Below are 19,496 nucleotides of genomic sequence, written 5' to 3'. Positions count from 1 at the left end.
AAGTGGGGGTGCATCAGAAAGTCATTCTGGCTGTTGTCATGGTAATTTAGGATGTTGTCTGACAGTTTACAAAGGAAAATAATCCCCCAAAGTTGTTTATTCTGCTTGCGTTTCTGCTCTCACTGGGAAGTGTCTGGAGTCGTACAACCAAAATATCAAACATGCCAGAAATCCTTCTGACCATTCGGGAGCAGGTCGTCAGATCGTAGTTGGGCCGTCGTACACAGCACGACAAACGACACAAACGTGTACACCAGGCTTAAGCCAATCAGAGGAAGAGTAAGGGAGATCATACTTTCCAGTTCTCTTATATATCTAGCAACACAAACACCTTGGTATGCTGAAGCATTAAGTAGAAACAGTTTGCCATTGGTTGTCACGGCCCAGTCACAATGCATTGTGGGACACAAAACAGACAATATGGCAGATAGCATTAGCTGTTGGCAGAGATAAAAATTGGTTAAAAAGGACAAAAAGATGCTCAATATCGAAGCTACTAGCATAGATTTAATCTTTACAGACCCGGGAAAGTCACTGAAGTTCCTGGTTTGCTAGAAAAGCCTTTGTAAGGGCTACCAAGGCATAGATAGCGTCATTGGAATGGCAAAACAGAGGGCTTCTTGAGTAGAAAGGTAAGTGGCTATGAATTATGGTTCAAAAGTTATTTAACTCTTTGTTACCTGTGTCTCTTCTTGTTTTATATGACAATGTCGATCTCAGAGCTTACATAAATGCCAGTGGAGGTTCAGAACTCTTCAGCTATCAAACATGTGCTTTAGCAGCTGTTGACGCTGTTCTGTGTTTTTACGTGGTATTCTGCTTCATGGCTGAGTTGCTGTTGTTCCTAACCTTTTCCACTTTCTAATAATATCACTTACAGTTGGCTGTGGAGTATCCAGCAGAGATGACATTTCATGAACCGTCTTCTGCAAAAGTGGCATCCATCACAGTTCCACAGTTGAAGTCACTGAGCTCTTCAGAACGACCATCACAAATGTCTGCAAATGGAGACTGTATGGCTATGTTTACTAAATATACGAAAACAGTTCTAAAATGTAGTTTATCCTTTGTTGGATGTGTTGCTAAAAATGTGGGGCATAAATTCAGAGTATACGTACCTCTTCAGGCACCACTACCCTTCCACATATGACACATGGATAAATACATTAAAAACTAATGGAAACATGTGGTTGTGTAAGACAGCCATTAGAGGACTTTGTCACTTGGATTCTTAACATTTTTGGGGCACATTCTGAAAAAAAAGGAGGCTACCCTCAGTGGATATTGTTATTCTTCTTAGGAGTATAGAAGGACATGATGTGGGGCCAATGCATTTGATACACAACATCCTCCACACACTTAGTCACCAGCAGCTCCATTGTCCATGGAGCCCCACACTCTGAGCTCCACCAGTTCCTAAACAAGCCCTGAAGGTGTCCTTTCTAGCCTCCTATCACATTTCCTGAAAGCACACCATGTTGGTCAAGGTCTAATTCTGACTTCTGACAGACACATGGCGAGGCTGCTGGGACAGATGATACGCTGTGACTGTGAAATGACACAGCGACCTGGGCGGGAAACAGTGAAACGGTCAAGGACGAGTTGTTTCACTCTTTAAAGGCCTGAAAGTTATTTCACTGAAAGAAAGCACAGACATCACTTATGCTGCTCGTTTCCTTTTAGAATTTGAATAAGAAAAACAGGAGCCTAAATATCCACAGAGATTCATGAAAGCCAGGCCAAATAATGGGCCAAAAAGACATTAAATTATGTCTCTACACATGGATGGAAACTTACACACGCAGCAGAACTTTTCCTGTTAAAGATGTGAATGGTGCTATAAGGAAGGGGAGCAGGGTCATTTTAATGAAGTGATGGCAGCCATTATGTTGTCAGGAGTCTTTTGCCTCAGCAGTTGTGGCTGTGTCGGCTGCCTGGCTGTGTGGGAGTGCATAGCAATGTGTTTGTGAAGGGAATGACCTTGTTTATTGGCTTGATTGAAAGCATTGGGGGAAAGAGGCTTTTCCCCCCTTTCTCACTGGACTGATGGGATTATTTTTTGCCTAATAAACAGAAAATAAAAGTAAGGAAACGCAGGGATAAGGAAGGAATGTGTTGCCACTAGGGGTTCATTTTAGTTGTTTTGTATCTTAATTAATATGTGCAACATTTTAGCAGGTGAACACAGAAGACACTTTGACCGTTTAAGTAATACTATTGTGTTTATTCTTTAATTAAGTTTTATTTTACGATGAGTGAAACAGCGCCCCGTCTTAATATGGATGAATGTGGCAGATAAGTTAATTTGCTCCTGTCATATCTTTAAGCAAGCACTTCAATTTAGCGTCCCTTGGTGAAAATATATCCTCTCCTAACTGAGTTAAGTATCAAATGCAGATTTTAAACATTTTCAGATCTATAGAGTATGCATTGCAACTTGGATTTACACAAACTAACAAGAATTAATAAAAGAGTAGCTTGGTATTTCAAGTATAAATTCTGTGTCTGTATGATATAACCATAAGTAATCTATTTACAATACATAGCATGTTAAAGCAGAAACATACAAACTTCCCTAAAAAAAGAAGCTCAGCATTAGTTCATGCAGGAAATGTTAGTCATACGGCCAGCTGATCCCAATTATTGCCTCCAAGCTCCCACAGCCAATCACAGCTCTTTTTCTCGACACAGTGATCCAAATATGACCTACTCCTCACTAACCCCTGCTTACATTCATGCTGATGCACGATGCTGCTGCTGGTAAAGATAAATCTACTCCACTCCAGCCTCCTCCTTTATAGCATAATGCTTGTTGCCCCCTCATATTGAGATTCATGCAACTATGGATTAATTGCTTTTGAACTTATTTTATTGTATTCAGTACACATTGTTATAATGTATCTATCCATAGGGGGGTTTCTAGCCATGCACTCCCTGAAAAGTCAAAGCATACTGCTTGACTAACCCAGTGATCATCTTTCAAGCAGAGCCTTCTCCGCCAAGTTAGACCTTATACCCATTTTGAAATAAAATGGTAAAAAGTATGACAAGAGTGTTCATGACTGAAGAACAGAGATCAGAGATCTTGTCTGTGAGACTTATCTCAGGATTAAATAAACAAATTCACAATTAGCAACTGGCTGAAGATATGCAGTTTAACCTTGCATTTGCCTAAGACTCTGGCTGCTTCACAAACATTTTTGTAAATATACTTGCCTATACAGTCATAGACAAAAGTATTGGCACCCCTGGAATTTTTCCAGAAAATACACCATTTCTCCCAGAAATTGTTGCAATTACAAATGTTTTTGGTATACACATGTTTATTGCCTTTTAAAACTGTGGGTAAATCATTTAATTTCAAGCATGTGATGCTCATTTAAACTCACCTGTGGCAGTAACAGGTGCTGGCAATCTAGAAATCACACCTGAAGCCAGTTAGAATGTCTAAAAGTTGACCTTGACCAACCTTTGTTTTGTGTGCCTGTGTGTGTCACACCAAGCATGGAGAAGAGAAAGAAGGGCTGAGAATTGTCTGAGGACTTAAGAAGCAAAATTGCAGAAAAATATGAACAATCTCAAGGTTTCATGACCATCTCCAGAGATCTTGAGATTCCTTTGTCCACTGTGCGTAATATAATCAAGAAGTTTATAACCCATGGAACTGTGGCTAATCTCCCTGGACGTGGACGGAAGAGAAAAATTGACAAATGAATGCAATGCAGGATAGTTGGAATGGTGGCTACACATCCTCAGTCAACTTCCACACAAATTCAGGCTGTCCTGCAGACTCAGGGTGCAAAAGTGTCAGCACAGACCATACGTGGTCATCTGAATGAAATGAAGCGCTATGGCAGGAGACCGAGGAGAACCCCACTGCTGACAAGGAGACATAAAAAAGCCAGACTGGAGTTTGCAAAAATGTACCTGAGTAAGCCTCAATCCTTCTGGGATAACATTTTGAGGACAGATGAGACTAAGGTAGAGCTTTTTGGAAAAGCAGGTCACTCTACTGTTTACAGAAACAGGAATGAGGCCTACAAAGAAAAGAACACAGTACCTACAGCCAAACATGGTGGAGGTTCAAGGATGTTTTGGGGTTATTTTACTGCCACTGGCACTGGGTGCCTTGACTGTGTGTAAGGAATCATGAAGTCTGGAGACTATCAAAAAATTTTGGGCCGCAATGTAGGGCCTAGTGTCAGAAAGCTGGGTCTGCATCAGAGGTCATGGGTGTTCCAGCAGGACAATGACCCCAAACATACTTCAAAAAGCACCAAGAAATGGTTGAAGACAAAGTGCTGGAGAGTTCTGAAGTGGCCAGCAATGAGTCCGGATCTAAATAACATTGAACACCTATGAAGAGATCTCAAAACTGCTGTTGCAAGAAACACCCTTCAAATCTGAGAGACCTGGAGCAGTTTGCAAAAGAAGAGTGGTCCAAAATTCCAGTTGAGAGGTGTAAGAAGCTTGTTGATGGTTATAAGAAGCAATTGGTTTCAGTTATTTTTTTCCAAGGGTGTGCAACCAAATATTAAGTTGAGGGTGCCAATTTTTTGTCTGGCCCATTTTTTGAGTTTTGTGTAAAATTATGTCAATTTTGTCTTTTTTCTACAGATTGTTTGTGTTGTTCGAAAGCACATAAAGGCAATAAACACATGTATACCAAAAACATTTGTAATTGCAACAATTTCTGGGAGAAATTGTGTATTTTCTGGAAAAATTCCAGGGGTGCCAATACTTTCGTCCGTGACTGTACATGATGCCTGTTGCTGAAGTCATGCCTTGCCAAACAGCAGATATGTAGACACTACAAACTGGAGGAGAGAGGATGAGTGGCTCATAGTGGAGAGAAAGAGACACAGAGTCACAGCAGACAGGAAGTGTCTGTCTTTGTCTGTTTCTAGATTGATCTAAAGTTAAACAGTGTTTTCAGTATGGTGGCTCCCATGGATGGCACTCAAAAGCCACCTTTCTGTCTTACATTGTCTTGTCTTACATTTTCTACAGTCAATGCTACCGATGCACTTGACTGAAAGTCACCATTATTAAAGGGTTACTGGTTGAACTGGTACACCAATGTTATTTTCCTTACATTTTAAGAGTAAACTTTGACTTCTAAAACAGAATTGATATTTCCAGCTAGTTTGACAAACATATTTGTCAGTGTATGGTGTAAACAGCACATTGTAATTGTACTGTGTACTTTATCAGTTTCTCAGTTTGCTTTATTAAACTTCTTATCATCGTTGACTGACGTAGGGGAGGCATGGCAGCAAAAAATATGTGATTATTTGGTTAACAGCAAGCATACCTTTGGCCTTTTTATCTTTAGATAATGCACGCCCTGTCCACTGAATCTGCAGTTATCAAATGCAATTAAAAACTGGGACGAGACTGAATGCTAATGTCACAGCACCAAGGCGAAATATTCACAGAATACCAGATATTTCTCTTGTTCAGTTTGCAGAAAGAAAATCAACAGACTTAAACTTCTGCTGTTTTCTGAATATGTAAAATTTTGAAGATCATCTGTTGTCGTCTCCTTGTTCATAACTTTAGATGAAGCCTCTTTTCAAAATCAATAACCAACTGTTTTTATTTGTCCATCTGTTAATACACACGGCAGCTTAAAGGCATAAAATCTGTTTTTCATCTACAAGCTGTTCACTCTTACTTTTTATGAAATCTGATTCTAAACTTTTAAATGTTTTTAAGGTCTAACAAAATATAATCTGTGTACCTTGACATCCACTGACTGAGCTAACAAACATGTTCTTCTAAACACATTCAGCCTTGGTTAAACCTTTTATTAAAAATAGAGGAGAAAGGTTGTAAAAGTTGCCGTGCCACAAATTCCCTGTTCACTGAGCTTCAGAAGGTGAAGGTCTATGGAGGAACCATCCTCCCAGGATTGAATGCAGCTCTGAGAGGTATTACAAGGTTTTTTTTCTCACATTTTCCAGGAGGGAGACGGCGATGCGAAATGGAACAAGCTCTCCTGATGGTTTTCCTCCTCTGGGCGACACACATGTAAAGTTCACGGCAATGAGCGATTTGTCATTCCTTTCACGTTGCTCTCTGCCTATGAATTAAACAAGACTACAATGTCAGGAAAAGTGAAAAATGTACCGATGTGGGTGAAAGTGTATATGTTTTTGTTCAAATACATTTCTAATAAAACAGAATGTGCATTCATTGATTGTTTTTAAAAATGTTGACATGTTTAGAGCATGTTCTGCTTATGAATGTATTCAATCCTCATTTCATGCTGAATGTTTTTCACATATTTTACCTCATCCAAGGTACCTCCCTAAAAATCCAGATTAAGTGTTGTAGTACTGTGGATCGCTCTTGAGACCATTTTCAAGACCACTTTAGGAATATTTCTGCCAGCCCTCAGTGCCGAACACAATCTTACCCTGTCTAGTTTTGAATTTTAAATCAAGACGGGTCAAGACCAGCCCTTTTAATTGTCCACATCATTACTGCAACTAGAAGAAAAAAAGTCCCTCCTTTAACGTAGCAATTAAATTAATTAGCAGTTTGATTTTTTTTCCTGGATAGCAGCCGACCTCTTGGCCCCCCTTCACACAAGTGGGAGTGGATGGGGCTAAAACAAGGAGAGGAAGTGAGTCTTGGCCTCGAAATCCAGTATATACAATGGCTACCTCAGGTGTTAGCTTGGATATAGCTATAGTAGAGCGGTACCTTTTTCAGAACTGGGCAGGACTTTTTTATTTAAAAAAAGAGGCTCCACCGTTGATAAAGTGCCTGTCCAATCACCTTCTGGGGATTTTTAGAAAAGTTCTACCCTTCTTAAACATATTGTAGGGGAGGTTTCCCAAATGAATGCAAAACATTTCTATTGCAATGGATATTAAACAGTCTGGTATGTCAGGTTACGTAGCTACAGGAGCTGAAGCTATGTAGCTCGGTAATGAAGATTCTGTTAAGTATTGCCAGAGGGCAATATCCAACACAGAATTTCTGCAGAATAATTTTAGTGTATTTCTGTAGAAGTATGAACTAAAAAACTACATGCAGGCAAGTATCAGCTGATTTTTCCTATAGTCATTTTATCCTCTGCATTCTGCATTGAGCTCAGGTGCATCCTGCTCCGTGTCTAGCATCCCAACTTCTGTACCGTGTAAGATGATAGTTAATTCTTACTAATTACATTTGATTGGGTAAACCCCTGTGGAGCATCCAATTAAAACAAGGCCTGGAAAATAGCTTTTAACCTCCCACTGAGCTGTATACGTGTGTGTGTGTCTGTTGTGCACTTGAGTGTATTCATGTCGCCTGTGTGTGTGGGGAAAAGTGATTAATAGCATGAATAAATAATAGGGTTCAGGCTTGAGAAGAATTCCAACACACAAACAAACATAAACATGGATGTTTGAGAAGACGCAGCTACAAGCAGAAAATTGCTTATTAAAAACTCCCAAATGAGAAGTGAAGGCATTGAAGCTCCCATCACCCATCAATGTAGGAGACATGCCGCACCTGCCTTTAATTTGAGACTGCTCCAAACATACACTGAGGGGAAGAAAGTGGGAGTCTCTAAAGGCAGAAAGCTGAGAAATTTAACAAAAACAAAACAGTAGGTTGAAATTAAGGAGCTAAACAGCATTAAAGCAAAATATGTATTTGATCAGCAGCTCAACTTTGTCGATATGCATCTGCAGCTAGCTAATAATATTTTTTTGAAGTGTGTCTAGACAGAAGTCAGGAAGTTGTAGATGCTTCATGGTGAAAATTCTATAAACATAGCTAACTGGATGCTTCAACCATAAAACGAGTATTAAAAAAATGTGATCAAACTCAACAAAAGAAAAGATCAAATGATAAAATAATTTACAATATTTTCAAAGGGGAGATGTGCTGTAAAGCTTGTTTTTAGAGATGTAACAATACTAGGGCTGAAATGATTCATCTAGCAATTCAAGTCACCTGATCACAAAAATTCCTTGAGGCAAATTCTCTGCCTCGAGGCTTCATTAAATTCAGTCATGTATCAATATATGCCCATGGCTTAAGCATGGACATCACACTGCGTGTGGCACGCCTGCTGTGTTTTACACAGACGGTATTTGTGTGGCACAATGCATTCTCTTTCACTTCTGCCATAAGAGAGTGCAGTGAATGCGTCTCAGCTTATTGTAGCATAAATACACCAGAGAAAAGATTTTTGAAAAGTATAAGTCAGGGGATGAATGCAAAAAAAAATCAAAGGCACTGAACATCCCCAGAGTTCAGTTAAATCCATCATCAAGAAATGGAAGGAATATGGAACATGTGGATATCTGCCTAGATCAGGCCGCCGTCACAAACTGAGTGACCCATGACTACTCTGAAGGAGTTATAACCTCAGTAGCTGAGATGAGACACTCTGCAGACAACAACTGTTTTGTGGGTACCTCATCACTCAAAGCTTTATGGGAAAGTGGTAAAGAGAAAGTCACTGTTGAAGAAAACTCAGATTAAATCTAGACTAGAGTTTGCCAAAAAGCATGTGGGAGACTCCATGGTCAAGAGGAAGAAAGTTCTTTGGTCTGATGAGACCAAAATGGTGCTTTTTGGTCATCAGACAAGACGCTATGTTTGGCGAACACCAAACACTGCACATCACCACAAACACACCAACCCCACTGTTAAGCATGGTGGCGGCGGCATCATGCTGTGAGGGTACTTCTTGGCAGCCAGCCCTGGGAGGCTTGTACAGGTAGAGGGTGAAATGAATGTGGCAAAGTATGGAGAAATCTTGAAGGACATTATTATTCTGTCTGAAAGAGAACTACAGCTTGGGAGAAGATTAATTCTCTAGCGCGACAAAGACCGGAAGCATACAGAGAAAGCTACACAGAATTGGTTTAAAGACAACAAAGTGAATTTTCTGGAGCGGCCGTGTCAAAGCCCAGACCTCAATCCAATAAAGAATTTGCGTCTGGATTTGAAATGGGCTTTTCACTCCTGATCTCTGTGCAACCTGGCAGAGCTTGGGCAGTTTTGCAAAGAAGAATGGAGTAAAATGTCAGTGTCCAGTATGCAAGCTGGACTGAGACCTATCTACATGGACCCGCAGCCACTGACATTACTTTGTAGAAATCTGTTGTCAATTAGACCTTAAAGATGTATTTTGGAGTTATTTTTTGTTAAAAAAGCCAAATTATATTGACCATAATTGATTTATGGTAAATATAAAATTCCAACTGTGTTAGTTTTTCATTAAACTAACAGAGCTGTGATTGATCGACGCTGAACTCAACTGCAGATTGACAAATTAATTCTTTGGGCAGTGATGTGACCAGAAATACTAGGGGGAAAAAACAGACTATTAAAATTTTCTACAGCTCAAACTGGCATATTCAGGTTAAGTTTTAGCCAAAGCAGTGGACCAAAACTGTGAATATATTCAGAAGACAAAAGCTTTCAGCAAATATTCACATTTGAGGAGCTGGCAATTAACACCGTCACCACAGGGTAACTAGAAACCAAATAATGAGTTTATGAATGTAGCTGCAATGAGACAGGACTGGAGGTAACCCTGAAACACAAATATAAACTGAATTAATATGTTTACTCTTGAATTACATTCCTTTTTATGAGGCATGGCTCTCACAAATGTCTTTAGGCAAAGTGTTCAATGCCAAGGTTAGTTTTTTGATGAACTGCCTATTTGCATATCCAACAAGCCAGCTCTCTCTCTTTCGCTCTCACACTCACAGCCAGGATATAAACTGTGGATTCTGGCCACTTGTACAGGCAGCACCTGTCAGCTGGTGTTCTGGGACAGCCAAGGGCTTGTTTGTTTGTTTCTCTCCCTCACCCTCTCTCTCTCTCTTCATATGTGAGTGTACGTGTGCATCTACCTCTATCCAAGGTCTTTCCCTTTTTTTTCCCCCTTAACATCCCGTCACCTCTTCACCTGCCGTGCCTTCCCTCGCTCATCCTCTTCTCTGCCTTTCTCACTTCATATCGACCATCACACCAGCATCCATAAGACCTCTCTCTCTCTTCTTCTCTCTCTCTCTCTTTGCACCTGTGACTGAAAAACAGTCTCGCTCAGTCTCTCTCCGCCTTCCTGCTCATTACAGCCCCCAGGCAGCCACTCCATCACGGAGAAAAGGCAGAGATAAGCTACAAGAGTACACCTGTGCCCAGTATGAATGCCAAATCCAGAGTCACTGACAGCCAATTCCAAGCCAAATAATGGAATCAGTGAGCCTCAGCTTCAGACCAATCAACCTGACAGCTTTATCTACCACTCCCCATTTGAAAGCACGTTACAAACCTCATTATCAAATGAGAAAAGCAATCAGTTTAAAAAAAAAATAAAGAGAGAAAAATGTTGACAGAGCCAGAGCGGCAGCAGTGCTGGCGAGGGATTAAGTTAACAAAGCTCATTTACAGATGGAACAGGTGGAGGAAAATAAGAAACATATTTTCATTTCATCAGCAAAGTGCTGCAGAGAGTTAGCTGACAAAAGGGACATCAATCTGGTCTATTCAACTTTATAGACTGGAGAAAGAAAGAAAGAAAGAAAGAAAGAAAGAAAGAAAGAAAGAAAGAAAGAAAGAAAGAAAGAAAGAAAGAAAGAAAGGAGGATGTATTAATAAAAAAAGGAAGGAAGGAAGGAAGGGAGGGAGGAAAAGAGAAGGAATGAAGGAAGAGAGGAGGGAGGGAAGGAGGGAAGAAAGGGAGGAGCATGGGAAAGAAAGCTAAGCGATAGGGAGAAATGTAGGAAACAAGCATAGGAAGGAAAGAAAAGAAGAAATAAAGAAAGGAAGAAAAAGAAAGATGGATTCAGCAATGAAGGAAGACAGAGGTGAAGGAAGGGAGAGGAAGGACGAAGGGAGTGAAGGAAGGGAGGGACAAAGGAATGCATGAAACGAGAAGAATAGGAGGGTAGTGAGGAAGAAAAGAAACAAGGTGGCAGAAAGGAAGAAATGAAGGAAGGGAGGAAAATGAGATAGATTTATTAATGAAGGCTGGAAGAAAAGATGAAGGTAAGTGAGGTAGGAAGAAGTGAAGGATAAGAGAAAAAGGAAGGTAGAGTTAAAGAAAAGAGACAAGGAAGCAGGGAGGGAGGAAGGACTGAAGGAAGGAGGGACAGAAGAAAGGAAAAAAGGAAAAAAGGATGAAAGGAAGGAAAGACAGATGGAAGAAAGGAAAGGATGGAAGAAAGGAAAGGAGGGGGGAAGGGTTGAAGTAATAAAGGATAAGGGAAGAAAAGGAGGGTAAAGAGGAAGAAAAGAGACAAGGATGAAGAGATGAAGGAAGGAAGGGAAGAAAGGAAGAAGGGAGAGAAGGAAGAAATGAAGGAATGAAGGGAGGATAGATTGAAGGAAGGCAGGAAGGAGAGAAGAAAGAAGGGAAGACAGAAGGGAGTTAGGGAGGGAAGTAAGGAAAAGGGGAGTAGAGCTGAAACAATCCCTCGAATTATTCGGGTGATTCGATTAAAAAAATTCCTCTAGGTAAATTATCTGCCCCCAGGATTCACTTAAATCAGTCCTGTATTCATATACGCCCATGCTGAAACCTTGGACATTGCGCTGTGTGTTGCACGGCGTACTGTGTTTCGTGTGGCACAATGCACTTGTTTTTGCTGTTACTATAAAGTAACATGCATGATTTGAGGCGTGAAAATCACGAGGGAAGAGAAATTGATGCAGTGATGTTTATAGGCACTCGTCCTGCGTTTTTTCACAGCCACTGGCCGTGGCTTTATGGCAGACATGGAACTATGCCTGCACTGGTGAACCTACGCAGATCTCTGAGTTTGCGCACTGCCTGCATGACTCTCTGATGTGAGACAGTGCTCAGTTTGTGTCTGCAGACTTCAGGGAATTTCATGAACTTCTCTGATTGATCCAACAGTTTCACAGAAAACCATCAGGTGTCACGATTCAAGTCCTGTTTTGGTGCTTTCCCTCTCTCTCTCTCTCTCTCTCTCTCTCTTCCACGTGTGCTTGTTATGCATTTAATTATGAATTATTTAAATTGAATGCACTGACGTCTTGATTACAGTGTATTTTCCAAAAAGTTTCAGCATCCCGAATAATTTGATAAAACTTATATTGATAATAAATTGACACCAATTAAATAGAAACACGCTATTGCCAGAGACAGTGACTGAGACTAAATAGGTCAAAGTTCATCATACAGTCAGGATTCAACAGGTCATAGAAGCAGCTTTATCCTTGAAATGTGTTCTCCATGTCAGTGGATGGTCTTAAAAGGTCAGATTATTATGGTGGAAGAACTCAAACAAATTGTGCAAAAATTAAAAGTGAACACCCTTTGAAAAATAGATCATATTCCTGTAATCTAAAGGTTCACCTTTCAGCCATCATCAGACCGCTGTGTGAATGATGAAACTCTATTCTTGCTAGAAAATGAAATATTACATTCATGCATAAACTAGAGGATGTTAAAATGATTAAGTGTCGCTTTAATGACAAACTGGAGAATAGAAATAAACTACAATAGAAGAAATAAAGTGGTAGCACCAAAAGTTTTCCAAGGAGAGGATCCCTAAATCCCCAAATATTAAATAATCTTATGTAATTGCCATAAGAACTTCACTGCACTTTGTAAAATATATTTTCTTTAGAGAATCTGTTAATACCGATTTTTAAAATAGAAGTAGTTCATGTAAGGGGCTCAGCTTCTTCTCTCATTTGTCTAGTACTACCTTCTCTTAAAAAAGCAAAAATGATTGGTTAAAAAAAAAAAAGGAAAATGCAATATTTCTTATTAGGCAACCCTATTAATCGCCAGAAGAATCGATAGAGTACTTGATTACAAAATTAATCGATTACTGCAGCCCTAAAAGGTAGAAAGAAATAATTATGGAAAAAAGAATGAATTTATGAGGGACAACAAAAAAGAAGGAATGGAGGCAGGAAGAAAATAAGGAAGGAACAATGAATAACATAATATAGAGAGAATATAAAGGTATGACAGAAAGAAGAGAAGAAAACCATTATAAAGAAAGATTGGTGAAAAAAATATATATACTGTACATATAGATTATTACACACACTACTTACTAGGGGTTGCATGACTTAAAGTTGACTTTCATGTGATAAAAGTTGACTTGACTCCAACTAGTCACTGATGAAATTATGAATGAATATACAGGAGAAGGGACGGTTTAAATTAACCAATATAAATGTACTTCAAATCATGATCATATACTCCCAACAACAGGCAGCTGACAAACATTTTTTGGTGCAAGTACAAACAAAAGGTTAATATGTTATATAACAGAACTAAAAAAGAAACCCTGATGCACTGTCATTAGATCTCTAGAGTGGCACATTATATGCCCTACCTGCCATCTTCTTGACGTTCATTGTGTCATTTTATGTTAATTTAGCTTTTATTTAACTCATTTAGCCCTAATGCCACCTATAAAATGCCCTCTAAAAACCTAAGGACTGCTCATATCACTAAGAAAACAGATATTTATAGTTTTGAGATTAGCTCAGAATGCAGTTAAAATTGACAGGATGTTCCCTAGTAACTTGCTGTATTTGAATTTTCATTGGCCATGAGTTTGGTTTTATAAGCATTTAAGACCAAGTTAAGTTTCTGCAGACAAGACTGAAAAACACTTAAAGCAGATTAAAAACTCAAAGGCCTGCAAAGTGTATTAACAACTATAAAATATTGGTGTCATCTGCTTATAATAATATGAGGCATTTCACAAGTTATCAATCAGATTGTTGACATAAATAGAAAATAAAACAGGTCTTGAGACTGATTCTTGAGGCAAGCCTTTAGGGCCTAAAGAAAAGAAAGAGGTAGATCCAGCCATCTGAACACACTGCCAGTCAAATAGTTGGCAAACCATGATGCTGCTTGGAGTGACATGCCAATGTGATGAAGCACATCTATCAGTAAACTGTGGAATGCAGTAGACTTCATCACACAGCAAGTCAGTTTTAACAGTTTTCCCCTGCTAGAGACCCAAAAATAAACAGTGGCATAATCCAGATTTTATGGCAAAGACAAAGCAAAGCCTGCCGTTTAAATGTACTATCTTGACATAGTATTTGTCATTGTAGTCCCTTTACAAATAAAGATTGACTGACTGCCTCCATCTAAAGGTATTTGTTGCCATCTGTCCCATCCCCTCTCTCTAATCTCACTTCCTGTCATCTCTGACTGTCAGCTGTTTGATAACAACATCAAATGTAACACGGTCAGATGTAAAAATTTAATTTAGGGTTCACTGCATGAACTCAGTGTCAGGCTAGCTAAGTCAAACTCAGGGGATGGAGTTCACTGTGGGAGTATCGGGCAAAGTTTTGACTTTTTTGTGAACTTAGAGTTGCTGGTAAATATTAAAGGAATGGTTTGACATGTTGGGAACATCTTGTCCAGAGTTAGATGGGAACATCAGTATCAGTCTCACGTCTGCACAGTGAATAAGAAGCAACAGACTGCAGTCAGTTTGATCAGTGCATCCAAAGTGCAAGAACGCCAAGTTGTGATCATCATGCTAAGCTAGGCTATGTAGTTCTCAACAGGCAGTGCATAGTTTTATTGGTCTACTCATCTAACTCTGGGATGTATTTATAAAGCTTGGGAACTGTTCCTTTAAATTCATAAACCCTGCAGCAGGTTTGTTTGTCCTTGTTGTATCAGGGTCAGATGAACTTTTGACCCTGGATTATTTACAGGCTATCGTCTTTCCCAAGCTCTTTTCCCTGACAGCATTCGTGACACAGAGCTGATGAGAGATATGCTGTGTGTATATGGATGTGTGTGGGGGTGTTCATGCGACAGGATTCGTGTTCACTATGTAATTATAGATTTAGTAAACCCAGGCTTAGTGTGACTCCTACTCCAACCTCTGATTTGCTGGGTTGATGGATATAGAAGATAATGACATGAGTGTGTATCTGTCTGTGCTTCTGTGTAAGTGTGTGTTTATGTATGCACGGTTATGGGAGGGGAAATGTGCATTTTCTTCCTCAATTTTCTCATAATATGTTGGACCAGTGCATACAATGCATACTCCACACTAACAATGCATTTGGACATTTTGATGCCAAGTGACTGCGTTTTAGTACATGCATCCATATGACCTGATATCAGGACTCACTTGCTCACATGTTTAGCAAACAATGGCTCAAACATCATTTCTATGGCTCTCTTACTGTTGCTTAGTAGCCCTTTATGCCATGTGCAGCAAAGCTGCTAGCAATACAAATAAATGGGGATGAATTAGCCACAAGATAAGAGGCTAGTGGTGCCACTTTGACAGCTTTTCTCCCTTGTTTTGTCCTAAACATGCATCTAAAGAACACAGTGATAAACTATTAAGCAAATAATGTGTATGATAGTGATCATGCTAAATTAAGCTATGTAGCTCTGGACAGGCCGTGCATAGTTTTATGGATCAACTCTGGGATGTATTTGGAAAGCTGTGGAACTGTTCTTTTAAATTCATAAACCCTGCAGCAGGTTTGTTTTAACTTAGCTAGTTGTAACTTAGCTAGCCTGACACTTTTTAGGTTGAAATGACAACAGCACTTTTCAAAAAAAATTCTCAAAAGGCGATTGGACGAACGGTCTGTCACATTCATTACGGAACAATCAAAGTGACAAGACAAAATGAGATAGTAGCCTGAGCTTAGCAAGCAGGCACTGTGGAAGTTGCTGGTGGATAAAACGCATCCCAAGGCTGATCAGGAGAAGTGCAAAAACATTTTCTCTGCCAAGAAAAACTTTCAGTGTGGCTCTTTGCTTTTGTTTTAATAATGAAACGTGGCCCAGTTCTGATAAGATGAGAACAAAACCAATTTTGATATGCATTAAGGTCTGTCTATAAATAGCATTAAGGATAACCACTTGATATCAGAAAGCCCAAAAATAGATATAAATTCCTGGTACTGTATTGTCTAAAAAGGGTGGAACTACACTGTCACATAAAAGGAAACGATGCTCTAAATATCAGCACCAACATGTTTGATATCTAGGTCTTTGATTTTCAGAGGTGTGTTTACTTTATTGCAACATCTCACCTTCTAAAGTCATATTGCATTTTAATGTAAGTTCTGCATCCAACCTGTATAAGAAAACAGTACAAAATGTAACTAGAAAAGCACTCGGAGAGCGCAGACCTCCGCCACTAGCCCTATCTCCCAATGGTAAAGAATCGTTTAAAAAATTCATGGATCCAGACAGTGATCCAGATCACTCCCAAAAGCTAATCAGTTCTTCCTTATGTCATGACTGACATTTCCTGAAAATTTCATCAAAATCCGTCCACAACTTTTTGAGTTATGTTGCTAACAAACTAACAAACAAACTAACAAACAAACCCTGCCGATAACATTACCTCCTTGGCGGAGGTAACAAAAAGGTTGCTGTTTTTTGTAGAAATCCTTGTCGACCAAACATGGCCTCTGTGTGCTCTTGTGTTAACTTACTCCATTCAGAACACCTGCCTGAGGTGGAGTGATATGACTGTGAAAAGTCCAGCGATGTTACTCTATATCAGCACTCATGGAATGTCTCATGTCTAATCAGAACACTCTGTTAGGAGGAAAAACTGTTGTATTAATGCAGGGGTGTTCAAACTTTTTCCATTGAGGGTCCTATAAAGAAAAATATTGGGATGGTGGGGTGAGAATATAAAAGTTAGTCAAACCATTCTGATGTAGGATAAGATATCCTTAGTGATTGGGTATGCTTAAATGGCTAGTTGCAGGGCAATGGTTCTACCCCTGGTACGCTATTGGTACAGCTATTTGCTGCTGTAAGCCAGCAGGGTGTTATAAGATACCTTTATTTTTTGGTTGCAATATGTTAACCATTCCTCTAAATTTAGTCACGGAAAAAACATCAATATGTTCTTGTCAAAATGTTTGTTTACAGATTTAGCAGAGTGGCACCACCAGCTCAAGCTTTATTTTCTAATGTTGGCCTGATATCATTTTTGGAATTTTCTCCTTACCAATCAAAAATGCACATGTGCTGCATTTGGCCCCCAGGCCATAGTTTGGACACACCTATATAAGTATAATTCAATCATGTTTGTGTGTGTTCTGCCACTATTAGTTAAGTGTTGATGGCAGCTGTTCATATCAAGCAAAAAAATACATGAAGAAATTAAAAAAAAAAAAAAAGAAAAAGAAATTAAGTCCAGACTCAGCACAGTCTCACAGTAAATGTATAACAAGGATGTATGGATTTAGGTCTTAAGAAACAAAGAGGATTATGGGATTTATAACCATCAAGTACCTTAAATTCTTGCTAAAAGTCACCGTAATAGACTCCTTTTTACCTTTTCGACTTTTATCCTTACATACTGAAATTTTATTTCTATTTCTTTATGCTAAGTGGATTACTGCAGGTAATAAAATCACAGTTAAACACTAAATACAAACAGAATGAACATATTTCTGCAGCCTGCCTTTAACACCCTCTATACATCCTAATTAATTTTATTCATCCAGCTTCTGTGTTTCTTACAGGAATGACAGAACAAAAGGAATTAATCAAATTAAAGCTGTACTGTATACCCTTCTGTTGTGTTTCTGCAGATGGTGCTTACATGTCTGACTGCATGAATGTCTGCTAATAGCTCCTCTGTGAGTCTATAAGGCTGAAACACCACAGTGTAAATCGTTGACGTTAAATCCATTTTATGTTGCAGGCCGACCTGGAAAAACAAAATTATGGCCACACTTGCTCTCTTGCTAATTGGGGTAAGACTGGAGATGCATTTATTTACTGAATATAAAACAGGAACTCTCCAGCTTCCAGCTCAGATCAAGGTCTTGTCTCACCTATTCATTACACTAATCAATGATGTGTAAATCTGCTGTAATCAAGCTTACAGTATGTACAGGCCGTTAAAACTAATACAACAAACCCAGTGGATAAACAATTAGGCAAATAGGGCAATCGGAAAAGGTGATTAAGGGAGATATAAAGTCACAATTCAAGCAAAGTCATGCAGATCAAAAATGAAGGTAAAGCAATAATGAGTTTATTCCAGCACAGATTAGAAGCAGGAGAGATGTGGAGTTTGTTTAAAATGACACTGAGTCAAAACAAACTTCAACGAGAGCAAAGGAAAATACACCCTCTCTCCATTAAGACAAAGCGTATTATATTGTTAGATTACTGATCTTTTCATTTTATTTTAATATGCTTTGGAAAGCCTTTTTGAACTGCTGTTTGTATAAAAAATGGACACACAACCGCAATCATGGGGAAGAATGCTGACTTGACAGTTGTCCAGGAAAGCTGACTGTAAGAGAAACATAAGGTAAGAAAAAGAGCACAAGCAACAGGGATGAGTGCAGCTTTTAGACAAAGCAGATCAAGAAGTTAGGGGAGCTTCACGAGGAGTGGACTGAGGCTGGAGTCTGTGAATCAAGGCCCACACAGTGGCGTGTCCAGGAAATGGACTACAGGTGTCGTGTTTCTTGTGTTAAGCTACTCCTGAACCAGTCATAAGCGTCTCACCTGAGCTAAGGAGAAAAAGAACAGGACCATTGCTCAGTGGTCCAAAGTCTGGTTTTAGCCTGGTATGCTTCCCAGGCAGGGCCTTTCTGTGCGTAGTTTGCATGTTCTCCCCATGCACGCATGGGTTCCAGCTTCCTCCCACCACAAAAGACATGCTTGTTAGGTTAATCGGTGACTCTAAATTGGCTGTAGATGTGAACACGCCTGGTTGTTTGTCTCTCTGTGCCAGCCAAATGACTGGTGACCAGTCTAGGGTGTACCCCGCTTCTCACCTAATGCTAGCTGGGATATGCTCTAGTCCCCCTGTAAACCTCAGTGGGATAAGCAGTATAGAAAATGGATGGATGGATCTAATAGCATGCAGCAAATGGGGGTAAAGATTGGTCTATTGTCTGCAAGATCTGATGTAAGTGCGCTGCCATTTTTATGGCACATAAACTTTCCAGAGATCAGGAAACAATTCCACCTCTGTATGACTTTAAAATAAATGATGATAAACAATGCATATATAAGGTTGGTAAATATTACTTTGGCATTGCTATTACTAAGCCATAACCAGGAGTTCAATCAGTCTGAGACTGAGGTCCCAGGAATGAGGTGCTAGCTTAACATTTAACTTTTACACAGTTTAAAAAACAACTATAATATCCCTTTAACCTCCTCTTTCAATTTGATTTACAGATTAACACAGCAACAATGATAAAGACCACTTCCTATAGTACAGAAGAAAAGAGGAATACATGTCCCATACACAAGCGAACACTCAGGCTTAAATCCTTTAAGCATATTTTTATATCAGTAGAGCAAAAAGAAACAGAAAAGTCTGCATTGTATCTGCTCACTCCATCAGTATGTTGACAAGGCACCAGCCTAACATCTGCAGACTACTAGTTAGCAAGTGATAGCCTGACAGCAACATGGCAGGGATAGGCATGATGGATTAAAATGAACACACAGCTCCATACACAAGTCTAATAACCAGAGAAGAGGCTTCATC

At 39.4% G+C, this 19,496-nt stretch overlaps 1 protein-coding gene across 1 annotated transcript in view; it reads right to left on the bottom strand.

Moving 5' to 3' along the window:
* b4galt2 (UDP-Gal:betaGlcNAc beta 1,4- galactosyltransferase, polypeptide 2) overlaps positions 1-19,496 on the bottom strand; it is a 314,504-nt gene that overhangs the window by 246,323 nt on the left and 48,685 nt on the right. The gene's annotated exons all lie outside the window — the stretch shown is intronic.

This window comes from Cheilinus undulatus, linkage group 13, assembly GCF_018320785.1.
Source record: "Cheilinus undulatus linkage group 13, ASM1832078v1, whole genome shotgun sequence".
Taxonomy (NCBI): domain Eukaryota; kingdom Metazoa; phylum Chordata; class Actinopteri; order Labriformes; family Labridae; genus Cheilinus; species Cheilinus undulatus.
The sequence above is the reverse complement of the archived record's forward strand: the minus strand, read 5'-3'. Positions and strand labels throughout refer to the sequence as shown.